Raw genomic sequence first — 11,942 nt, 5'->3', positions numbered from 1 at the left:
CCCTGCCCTGTTCACTCCGTTATATGGATATATGCAGATCGCGAGTTATAGCTTCCGAAGGACGCCAACTTTGAGCAGTGAGAGTAGGAATCAAACCGCCAACCTTCAAGTTATTGGATGACCCACTTTTACCACTGAGCCACGGCCGTCCAGCTGTGAATCATCCCAGTGCTTTTCCTTTAAAGGCAAGACATCAACCAGAATGTTTTCAAAAAAATAAAACAAACTGTCAAACATCTCAAAAATGTAATGCTGTCTCTGCTTTCTAACAGATAAGTTCACTGCCAACGCATTCTGACAGATGGAACTGTAAAACACATGCATTCTGTGATAATTTTATTTGAATTCAACACCTCTTTTGATGATTCCTCTGTAGAATATTTTATTTGGAATAGTTTTCATCTGACCTTTTTCATGATCGGCAGCTCGTTATTAACCAGCTGTGGAGACAGCAGGTGGCAGCAGAGTCAAGCCCAAGAAAGTGTTTTTTTTTGCTTGTTTGTTCAAATTTTGGGATATTACAGGATATTGTCAAAAATACATCCATGATCCATTGGCTGAATAAATCTATTCTATTATGATCTATTATATCATCACTACCAGAGGGACATACCAGTTGAGCCTTCCTGTTTAAGAGGACTGTAAGAGGAGTGTAAGTTATTCATTTTGAAATGAAGAATAACAATTTAACAGCACAATTATTTTAATATTTATTTCCTCCATTACTGTGAATGTAAAAGATTCACTAGCTTCCAACATACAAGGTCCACACCAAATGAAGTCGTTTACCCTTAAAAACCCCTATCTACTGGGGTTGTCAGCTTCACAGTCATTGTGATGAACAGAATCACCTGAGGTCAAGTCGGTCCAGTCTTCAACTCAAGGTATGAAGATATTGTTCTCACCATGTAGAGAAGACACTCGATGTTTTTAGTGTGATCACTAAAGTTTCCTGTACATGCATTTCTGAAAGGCAAAGGGGTTAACATTAACATACTCTGTTGGTTTTACACTAACAGTTGATTAAAGTGAGCACACAGTTCGAGCAGCTCTTGCAGATTTATCTGGTGATAACTTGTCAGCTCACATGATTGGTGGATTTACAATGTCATTTAACTGGTAGAATTTACTGCTATCGTATAGTTAATTATGATTAAATTAAGGAAGACAGCTTTGTTTTAAGAACATCTGAGGTTAATCAGCGTCGTCTTGCACGCATTCAACAGAATTCTGATGATAAAGCAACTTATGGTGGGTATAGTTCCTCTCTTTGGACAAATTATATTCATTTGCTGTAACAAAAGCTTCCCCATCCCACATGATGCATGATCTGGGGGGGGAGACGTCACCACCTTTTCTGTATGAGCTTTGTTATTTGCAAAGCTCATACAGAAAAGCACAGAACAATAAAAGAGATAAACGCAGAAATGCAAATAATATGCATTGGTCGAAATGACAAAGCTAACAAACCAGTGCTGTTACCAGAGAGATGACAGAATGTTGGTGTTACTGGATCTGCCGCTCCGAAATTAGGCATTTTCTCATGGCGCACCACGTGATGTAATGTAAATGTTGGCTTGTTTTTCTGTTATGCCGGGAGATTGCAAAGGCACCAACAGTGGGAAGAGATAATCTTTTGTTGTTGGATTTATTACTTTAAGAGTGTCAAATGAAAGGTGTATTTGGTGATGTTATTACTCCCAAGTGTCATTACTTCATCCATTCTGCCAGGCTGATGGAAATGTATGGGAGTTTGTTATGGTGCATGAGATTTAAGGGAAAAACATCAATATTCTAAAATGGTGTCCCATAACTGCTGAAACTTTGTGAACATTACTGAAACTCTGAGCAACAGACAGAAGTGTCAACAGTGCTGGAAGTTTTCCCCACGGAATTATCTTGGTGAATTTGAAAATGTGCTTGGAAAAAGTGTAGCCACTCCATTTTTCATCTTTACCCGTTGAGCTTCAGCCCTGACAGTTAATCACAACCACTGTAATATGGATTTTACAAACCAGTGTGTGTCTGAAGTAGCAATCAGCAGTGTTACGTACGCCATTAGAGATGGGTCTGTGACAGATGTCCTGCATTCAGAGGCAGTGCCACTGGCAAATCAAGTCCATCTTTAACACAGACAACACGTGGATCCTTTGTAGTCAAATGCTGGTCCCTCTATCATATGACTGACACTTTCATGCTTACAGAGTCAGAGCTGATGGAGAATGGACTTTACTTAAACCAGGAGATTAAATGGACTTCCAGCCAAATGACATTCACTCACTGGATGACATTTTATAAGTCACAGTTCAACATTGTGTTTAAGATTTCAATGACATGGAAAATAGAATTTATAGTTTGATTTTGTATTTGTCTCCGGGCAGTGTGTGCGTGTGAGAGAGGGGGAGCTAAATAAATGCAAGTAAGCACTCACTGTTGAGGGTACCACACCAGTGACAAGCCACTGTACCCTTAAAGGTGCTTTTAGGTGCTTTTTTCCCCTGAGAATGTCTGTTAAGGCTTTCTTCAGCAGTGCAGCCCCAAGCTTTCCTGTGACTCCTGCACTGCTCCCACTGCTCAACGTTAGATTTCATTTTTTATTTTGGATTAAATAACTGGGATCAGTTTGACAACAAACATGAAAAAATGTCTGTTTACTTTCTGGTTAATTGAGCTTTTTTTCAAGACAAAGAGACAAAGATCCCTGTCCTTCATCAGAAGCGGATGAATAGGATGCAGCCTGTTCACATTGTTCAATCAATCATTTGTATGAAATACAACCGTTTAACAAACAAACGTGATTAAAACTATACAGAAAATACTAAAGAGTTTCTAAGACTTTTTAACTTGAGCCTATTCTGTTCAAAGTTTCCATTTTCAAAAAGTGAAAAATAGTTAAACAAAAAATTACAAGAAAAGAAAAGAAAATGAATAAAAAAATCCGAAATATTGTGAGTGTGAATCGGTTCTTTTAAAAGCTTTGAACAAGCCCTTCTGGCCCTGTGACAAAAAGAATCAAGAATCAAGAACCAAGAAGACTGAGACACAGCTTCTTCCCCAGAGCTGTAAAATCCGCCGTCCCCACCCATAGACTGACAGCTTTTACTGTAATTAGGCAGCCCTTCTTTGTTAACTAGTCATTTGGGGATTTTTGTTAAAAAGCTAAGGGATGACTTCCACCGCAGTGACTCCAGCAGGAGACGCAGTTGGACTCATGTCAGTCCTTTTAAACTCCGGTAGGAGGAACTTGGAGTTGTTGCATGTGTTTGACTTTTAACAATTCTTAGGGATTGTCGATCTTATGATAAATCATTCTTTATCTGACATTTGAAATCAAGCAATCCGGAAGTAATTTATACTATAATCTCCATCAGTGAAACGCGCAGGTCAGTTACAGGCTGTGATTGGTGGCCAGCCAAGTGACGTCACAGACGTAGTCAGGCCAGTGTCTGAGGATGAGAAAAGTTTCAGTGTTTTGATGAGACGCTGTTTCACTGTGCGCTCCGCTGCGCGCTCCGCTGTTCCGTTGTTCCGCTGCGCGCTCCGTGCTTTCTGCGCTTTCAGGACGACGTTCTGCTGCTGCCGGACACAACACCATCAGCACCGACCAACGGATCCATGAGCCAGCGCACGATTCTTACTCCCCCTTCGACCAGGTACGTACTCCTCTTTACCAGTCAGGAGTCGGAATACCTGCCAGAGCGCGGTCCTCTTACTCTGCTGACGGCTTCATGTTGTGAGGGGGTGCATCTATGTACCCATGTGAGGTGAAGAGGAGAAGCATTTAACCAGAAAACAATCACAGTGGCAGTTTGACCATTTTAGAAGTTAGATATAAATGTATGTATGTTGTTATTCATTTAGTCCCGTTCTTGTAATTCGTCAGGCCTTTGTATGGTGAGTTTACACTGATTGTTTGGATGTTGGAAGTTCAACCTCCACCTGCCGCTGCTCGTGGTTCCTGCTGCTCCTGGACTTACTTGTTTCAAACACTGACACTTAAAATGAACAAGTTAATTCCTCTGCCAGTCTGTCACTGTACAGAAGGTCAGCATGGTGATTTGTGACAGTGTACTGCACCTCGGCTGGTTGAACAGTGGACTTGTAGACATCATATCATAATCAGCTGTAGCACACAGCTGACTAAAAATCCACTGAAACCCCTGATGGAGCTGACTGGAGGTGGACACTGACAGCAGTTTTGCAGCTTTGTGAAGGATGTGGTTACCTACAGAGTGAACACATTTTGTCCTTATCATTCATCATCCAGCAGCGGGCTGTAGAATATGTTACAGTTAACAAAATGTCTCTCATCTTACATACGTCTGCTGTGGCAGGTTGAAGGTTAGATTCAAATTTTTAAGGCTTAGGATTTATTGATCTTTGAGTGGGGTTGTGAGATGTACATATGAGTAGTTAGTAGCTTTCCTCCAGTAGGCAGCGGTCAGAGCACTCTCTGTTTGGAGAAGCAGGGAGGAATTCCCATGGAGGAGCCAAGCTAACAGCTACACAGAGCAGGGACAAAAGAGGAGCACATTTTCGCCATCTGAAACAACTCAAACCGCAAAGATTGCGTAGCTGTTCAGTGAATACTCATTGTAAATGTTTGTCACTATTTTCTCAACCAAACAGTGCCTGTGTTGTTCCATGTCACTGCATGCTCTGCAGCTGCTTCGTGTATGCTGCTGCTGACTCACAGTTCCACCAATATAATATCTACTACATCTATATGATGACTAGGATGTTGCTTTATTGGAACAACCTTGAAAGCACAAACAGGTATCGTCTTGTAAATCTTTTCAGAACTATGGCCCAGGAAGAAGATGTCCAACAAGTTTCATACTTCTTCGGGCAAACTTAGCTTATGAGCAGCCATATACTTTAGGCATGAATGTGTTGCTGCCTGACCTGACAAGAGACTGACTTCTGTGGAGTCATACAGGTGGTCAGGGGCCTCATGAGGAAGAGATGAAAATCAGTTTGAAAGTCAAGCATTTTGAAAACTGACTCCTTTCGCTGCAGAGCACTTCAGCTCGAGGTGGTGACGTCCAAAGACTGGAGAGATTTGATGTGGAAGTGAAGACTCAACCCTTGAGTCTGGCTCCCACCTGGATGCCCAGCATCTGACTGTGCCGACACAGGAACCAGTTTTAACATTTCAATAATTCATCACTCTTTTACATGCAGGAACAATTTTCTGACATTTCTCCACAATTTTTAGACGGTTTTCTTTTCCGATTTCTAAACTTCTGCCCATCTTTTCCTCTGACAGACTCTGCCTCTCAAAGGTGCTCTTTTTCATACCCAGTCATGTTGCTGACCTGTTGCTAATTAACCTGATTCTTTTAAGTACTTTTCCAGTCTTTTGTTGCTCCTGTCTCAACTTTTTAGAGAAGTGTTGCTGTCATAAGAATGAGCTGAAATGTCTCACTTTTAAAATGTGATATTTTCTATGATTTATAATGAACGAACTGTTGTTTATATAGTCATTGCATTCAGTTTTTTTTAATGATATTTTACAGTGTCCCATCTTTTTTGGAATTGGGATTGTACAGTTTATTGCTAATGTAATGTCTGCAGTGTGCACACGGTTATAAATAAATCCATTACAACAGCTCACTCGACATAAACTGAGGTACACAACAGTCTCAGTGCTGGGTATTATTACTTTAAAGAGAGCATAATTACATTGTAGAATTACTGTCATTAGATAGAAATAGTTACCTTACTGCTTTGCTTTCTGTCAAAAGTACATAATTAGCGTACTTTTGCGTTATGAAATATGTACCGTTCCTTGTAAACTTTTATTGTAAATAAAGTTCAGAGAACGTTTAATTGTCCTTAAGCAGAACTCAAATATGTTCTCTTTTAGAAAGATAGATACATACATATCCAGATATGAAATTGTATGTTTCAGTGTGCAATAGATAGCATAATGTCTCTCTCAGCTATTTGTTGGAAAGATCATGTGGTTTTAGCCTCCTTTTTTTAATAACTCAGTCATTTGTTTCAGAGTTGTTTTGTTAGACCTGGTTGCTTGTTTCTGTCTGAAGGTCTGGCAGCACTGGTTGCCTTTAGCCTTAGCTCTAGTAGCGTTACTGATGTTGTGGAGCTGTGCTTAGCCTCTTGCTGTTGAGTTCTTTGCTGCTGATAGACTTATCGTTACCCAGACACAATATGCAGTTCACCATGATTTCGTTTGCCCTTTTCACCCAAAACTTAATTCAATTCAATTCATTTAAATTTTCTTTATATAGCGCCAAATTACAACAATTGTCATCTCAAGGCACTTAAGTAATATAGTCCAATTCAAGCCAATTGGAATTCAATTCATTGTAATCATAATCCAATTAATTAATATGGAGCCAATATTAATTTTTGAATTGGGAAACAATTCAGGGAAACAAGTTAATAACCACAATAATGTCACATGTACATAAAATCAATTGAGAATTTAAACAGGGGGAAAAAGAGAGCAAAGTGAGGAAAGGTGTGACAGATGAGGTCCCCCAGCAGTCTAAGCCTATAGCAGCTTAACTATGGGATGTTTCAGGATCACCTGAGCCATCCCTAACTATAAGCTTTATCAAAAAGGAAAGTTTTAAGCCTAATCTTAAAAGTGGAAAGGGTGTCTGCTTCCCGGACATTTACTGGCAGCTTATTCCACAAGAGAGGGGCCTGATAACTGAAGGCTCTGCCTCCCATTCTACTTTTAGAAACTCTGGGAACAACAAGTAAACCTGCAGTTTGGGAGCGAAGTGCTCTGTTAGGAAAATATCTTACAATGAGATCTTTAAGATATGATGGAGCTCGGTCATTAAGAGCTTTATATGTGAGGCCTCCTGGTCTCAACCCTGGGTTGTCATGTTTTTGGATGACTAATGAATTCGTCCATATTTCTAGAAATGAGAGCCGCTCCTTCCAAAGTGGGATGGATGCCGTCTCCTCATCAGACCAGGTTTTCTCCAGAAAGATTGCCAGTTATCTATGTAGCCCACGTTGTTTGCTGTACACCATCTAGACAACCAGCGATTGAATGAGGACATGTGACTAAACATGTCGTCACTGGTCAGATTTGGCAGGGGTCCAGAGAAAACTACGGAGTCCGACATTGTTTTGGCAAAATTACACACTGATGCAACATTAATTTTAGTGACCTCGGATTGGCGTAACCGGGTGTCATTACCGCCGACGTGAATAACTATTTTACCGTATTTACGCTTATCCTTAGCCAGCAGTTTTAAATAGGATTCTATGTCGCCCGCTCTGGCCCCTGGAATGCATTTGACTATGGTCGCTGGTGTCGCTAATGCCACGTTTCTGACTATAGAGCTGCCAATTACCAGGGTTTTCTCCTCAGCGGGTGTGTCGCTGAGTGGGGAAAATCTATTAGAAACGTGGACAGGTTGATGGTGAACCACGGGCTTGACTTTAGGACTATGACTCCTCTTCCTGACAGTCACCCAGCCACTCTTAAGTCCCGGCTGCTCGGGATCTGCTCGGGCACGACTAACAGAGCTAGCTACGCTAGGTGGCTCCGCACGGACTAAAGGGGCCTGGCTCGCTATCGGGTGGTTTTCAACAGTGCAGAGCCGAGCTTCCAATTCAGATAACCTTGGCTCCAAAACTACAAAAAGACTACATTTGTTACATGTACCATTACCACTAAAGGAGGCAGAGGAGTAACTAAACATCTGACACACGGAGCAGGTGAAAGCAGGAGATGGAGGAAGAGAACTGGTAGCCATGCTAAGCTAGAGAACCAGACACACCGCTAAAAGGTGAAAAATAAAAACTAAAGATCTGTAAGAGTGAGCGTTAGAATATAACAAGTATGGGATAGAGTTAACTATGCAAGATGTGTAAATTATAGGGAGAAATAAGGTGATTATTAGTAGTTCAAGAGGAGTGAGAACTGTCACAGTGCACACACAAAGCAACAGGAAGTGATGTAATACGTCTTACCGCAAAGCAAAGCCGTCACATTAAAAATAATGTGAGAATTCCACAAAGTAAATGCTGTCCTCGCTGCCATCTCACTGTGTACATGTACACTGATGTGTGAAGGACTGACTGCCTGCAAATACGTGTGGAAGAGACCCAGACCTAGCTGGGAACTTTCTTCCTTCTATACCTCCAACAATTACAGATTGCTTTTTCGAAAAAGTAACTTGATTAGCAATAGTAATGCACTATAATACAAACTACCTCAAAAACGTAATGTAAGTACTCAAATGCTTTACTTTGTAACCCCTAACCCTGACCACCCAATAAATTCTTGATTTTTTTTTATATATATACAAAACTAAACTCAACATTTGAGACTTTACATGGAGTCTAACATGAATGGGTAAGAGTCACATCTGAGCTCATACTACCAACAATGACGGGGTGAATGACTGTGGTTGGGCTCACACAGGATGTGCTTTTCTCAGATCTGCTGCTTCAGTCACACACAGAAAAGCCAACATCCCGCTTTCTTTTTGAGACACCATGTCACCCCCATAGTTTCTGGGCTTCAATGTATGATCTGACTGACAGATGTGTAAAATAGCTTTTCTCATTTTTTTCAGTTTTATAGATAAAAAAATGCCAATTCATTTCTTTTAAGTTGCCTTATTTAAAGATACATTCCAGTGTAAAGAATATCTTAATATCTTAGAATATCTTCGTTTTATTTTAAAGGGTGTTCCTAAAATTCTGTTCTTAATCATTTACACATCTCCAGGATTCTGTGGGAGTTTTATTGATGAATTTTCTGAATTACTGTCTGATATCTTGACTGATTTTAACCATTTTATCTTGACCAAGGATTTTAACATTAACATAGATAATATGACGGCTGGTAAGAATTTTCTTTTGTGCTGGACATGTTTGGTTTGTGGCAACATGTAACAGAACCGGCCCACCTTCGAGGTCACACTCTGGACCTGGTCATTTCAAAAGGTGTTGATATTTCTTCTGTTGTGGTTATTGATTTTGCCTTGTCTGGCCATTTCTGTATTTTATTTTATTTATTGATCACTCAGAATGTTCAAACAACCAGCTTCTCAGTTAAGAAGAGGTACATTAATGAGAGAACAAGTGCTCAGTTTAGGGAGGCCATAGCTATGTTACCAACAGTGAGCGCACAGTCGGTTGACGGACTTCTGGATCATTTCAACTTAAGAATTTTGAATGTAATGGAAGCTGTTGCACTGATAAGAATCAAGAGCAGCTGGAGCAAACAGAAAACACCATGGAGAAACACCACAACGGTCAAAAACCTGAAAACAGAATGCAGGAAAGCTGAACATAAGTGGAGGAAAACAAAGCTTATTATAAGTCTGCGTAGTTATAATAATGAGCTGTGCAAGGCCAGAGAGCTGCATTTATCTGAAATGATTAATAAGAATGTCAACAATTCTCCAACTCTGTTTGTTATAGTTGAAAAACTCACAAATCCTCCTGAACAGTCAAACCCAGACCTCCTCTCCACTGAGAAATACAATGAATTTGCCAACTTTTTCTGCGAAAAAATCAAAACAATTAGATAAAACATTCACGCCACACAGACCAACAAGAAAACTAATCTGTGTCTAAAATCTAGAACTAACTCTTACGTTATGTCACAATTTGATATTGTAGATTTAAAAATCCTGGAGGAAATAGTTCGGCATCTGAAATCAACAACTTGCACTCTGGACATAATACTGTCTGACTTTTTAAAAAGTGTTTTTACCTCAGCAGAAAGTGATCTCCTACAAATAGTTAACAGCTCACTGGCATCAGGCATTTTCCCAAGTCACGAAAGACAGCTGCCATTAAGCCACTCCTAAAGAAGAGAACTCTCGACGCCTCTGTGATGAACAACTTCAGACCTGTCTCTAACCTCTCTTTTATATCCAAGATCATTGAGAAGGTTGTATTTAACCAGCTCAATGACTTTCTGAATGAAAGTGGAAGTCTCGATAACTTTCAATCAGGCTTCTGACGTCATCACAGCACTGAAACAGCTCTGGTCAAAGTGTTAAACAACATCAGGTTTAATACTGATGTTTCAGTCCTGGTTCTGTTGGATCTCAGTGCTGCGTTTGATACTGCAGATCACAGAATCCTGTTGCACAGGCTGGAAAACTGGGTTTGATTTTCTGGAGCGGTCCTTAACTGGTTCAGGTCCTATTTAGAAGGCCAGTTATTTTGTTACAATTGGCAGCTATGAATCTGAGTGAGAGGCCATTGTGGAGTCCCCCAGGGGTCAATTCTTGGACCTCTTCTGTTTAACTCGTATATGCTCCCTTTGGGTCAGATATTGCAGAACTTTAACATCAATTATCACAGTTATGCAGACGATACACAACTTTATGTGTCTCTGTCACCAGACAGCTGCAGCCCAGCAGACGTACTGTGTCAGTGTCTGGAGGAAATAAACTCCTGAATGAGAGAGAATTTTCTACAATTAAATGAAGACAAAACTGAGATCATTCTGTTTGGTACAAAAGAGAAGAGCGTCAGCATTGGTAAATATCTTGAGACTCGGGCCCTTACAATCACTGACCAAGTTCATAACCTTGGAGTGTTGATAGACTCAGATCTGACTTTCAGCAGCCACATCAAAGCTGTCACCAAGGCAGCTTTTTACCAACTCAGAAACATCAACAGAATTAAAGGTTTTCTCCCAAAAAGACCAGGAGAAACTCATCCATGCATTAATTTCCAGTAAACTCTTTTAACTGGACTTCCCAAAAAGAGCATTAAACATCTGCAGCTCATCCAGAACGCTGCTGCTAGAGTTTTAACCAGGAGAAAGAGATCTGAACACATCACACCAGTTTTAAAATCGTTACCCTGGCTTCCAGTCAGTCACAGAATAGATTTTAAAAGCCTTCTGATGGTTTACAAATCCCAGAATCTGTGATATGTTCAGAGAATATAAACCCAGCAGAGCTCTTAGATCCAAGGACTCAGGTCAGCTGGTCCAGTCCAGAGTCCAGACTAAACATGGAGAAGCAGCATTTAGCTGCTATGCTGCAAACAAGTGGAACAAACTACCAGTGGAGATTAAACTGTCAGCAAATGTAGACATTTTTAAATCCAGGTTAAAAACATTTCTTTTCTCGTGTGTCTATGCATGAAATCGGCCCGTTATCGTTTAACTTATCGAGACTGTTGCTTGTTTTTATTAATTTTAATTCATTTTAATGATCTTATTTCATTCCATTTATATTCTTTTACATATTTTTAATGCTTTTTCTGCTCCCTGCTGCAATGCTTTTATTTTATGTAAAGCACTTTGAATGGTTTTGTACATGAAATGTGCTATACAAAGAAACTTGACATGATTTGACTTTGACTTTAAGAATGCAATGTAATTCAGAAATCCCATTCAGAGTTGCATTTATTTTGCATTAAGAGAGTTGCACACTGGAGAAAGCATTTGATTTACGGTCTGGTCTCACTGGCGACCAATCCTGGTGTGAAAATGATGTCTCATGCTCCCTGAACCATTCTGTCACAGATTGAGCCTGATGAAATCTGACATTGTCATCTTGGGACGTGTTCATACTAGCAGATCATAAAAAAATCTGATGATGGAAACAGCTGACCTAATTGTTTTGGGAACGTAATGGTTATGACAGACTGAAGCAACCCCAGATCATATGCTGAGTTAAATCCAGGTGCTGACTTTTTTGGCCAGGCTCAATATTGTCATATTTATGATTACAGGTCAGAATAAATATGTGAATTATTCAGCTCCTCAACAATTTTTTTTTTGCATTTTTAGGGTGGGTGCGAGTCTTAATTTGGGGTGGTCACACTATTCCAATCCCCATGTAATTTGAACTGTGACGTAAAGCCATGCCATGTCTCACTATGTCTTCTTTTTTTTGTTATTTCTTGTTATGTATAGTTATTGCTTTTAGCCTGCCCTATGCTTGGAAAATAAAAAAAAAGCTTAAAATATG

At 40.0% G+C, this 11,942-nt stretch overlaps 1 protein-coding gene across 1 annotated transcript in view; it reads left to right on the top strand.

Moving 5' to 3' along the window:
* The first annotated feature begins 3,497 nt into the window (after positions 1–3,497).
* The window catches only part of megf10 (multiple EGF-like-domains 10), an 80,982-nt gene continuing 72,537 nt past the window's right edge, over positions 3,498–11,942 (top strand). Inside the window, exon 1 of the mRNA XM_072372100.1 lies at positions 3,498–3,653. The gene's annotated coding sequence lies outside the window, so the exon portion shown is untranslated. The remainder of the gene's footprint in view (positions 3,654–11,942) is intronic.

The sequence above is a fragment of the Leuresthes tenuis genome, unplaced genomic scaffold (assembly GCF_036924035.1).
Source record: "Leuresthes tenuis unplaced genomic scaffold, fLeuTen1.0.hap1 SCAF_19, whole genome shotgun sequence".
Taxonomy (NCBI): domain Eukaryota; kingdom Metazoa; phylum Chordata; class Actinopteri; order Atheriniformes; family Atherinopsidae; genus Leuresthes; species Leuresthes tenuis.
The sequence above is the reverse complement of the archived record's forward strand: the minus strand, read 5'-3'. Positions and strand labels throughout refer to the sequence as shown.